Source organism: Polyodon spathula, chromosome 18, assembly GCF_017654505.1.
Source record: "Polyodon spathula isolate WHYD16114869_AA chromosome 18, ASM1765450v1, whole genome shotgun sequence".
In the NCBI taxonomy this organism is placed as follows: Eukaryota; Metazoa; Chordata; class Actinopteri; order Acipenseriformes; family Polyodontidae; genus Polyodon; species Polyodon spathula.
This window is the reverse complement of record NC_054551.1, coordinates 22,542,834-22,543,676: the sequence shown is the minus strand read 5'-3', so window position 1 is coordinate 22,543,676 and position 843 is coordinate 22,542,834.

Sequence of the window (843 nt, the reverse complement as noted above, 5' to 3'; positions counted from 1 at the left end):
AATGTGGGCTGCGTACTTTCTAACAGTAAGCTGTTCTAGTTGTGTGGTGAATTTCTTTAACAGCTCCATTTGAGAGGTTTACAATGAAACACCAAAAAACAACTGAGTAAAAACTGGAAATGCATTTACTGTAGTAGTCTACTCAATTGTGAAGTGGAGAAGTACTTACAAATCCAGTCTTTCAGAAAGAGCTTCACTCTGTATTATTTATCTTTTTTTTTCTTACAGGACAAAGTGGCAACCTTGACTGTGTGTTCACACCATCTGTGGTTAGAGTACACTGTAACACAATATCCATTTTGTCAGTGAAAAAAACTGAAAGGAAATTCAATGCTTGCCATACAAGAAACTGCAATAACCGCAACAAGATACATTGCAGGACAATCACATGAGAATAAGTACGGTGTAGAAACCCCTTGTTCATTAAAATGGATTTTGAAACAGATTGCCTTAATTAAAATAAATCGTTCCTACATAGTTTCTAAATAGCTATCTTGTAACCAAGCACCAATCTCACCTCAGTTAAAATGTTTCCAGATCTCTCCAGTCTAGCTGAGAGAGCTTTTTTTCTCATTTGTTCTTGTGGTATAGATTTACTGCATTCCTTACTGCAGGAAATAAGATACAATTTCAACTAAATATCTCTACAAGAATCCAATTTTGCCACTAATCAACTATTTCTTCAATATAAATATGCATATTGAATAAACACTCAATTAGATGTTGGATCCAACTGTACTGGAACGCTAACTCTGTAATTAACTGCCAAGCAGGCAAAATGTAGAAGCTATCAAATGTTTGTCATATTGGTTTTGCTTTGTGACTCCCTCCTAAAGTAATGTA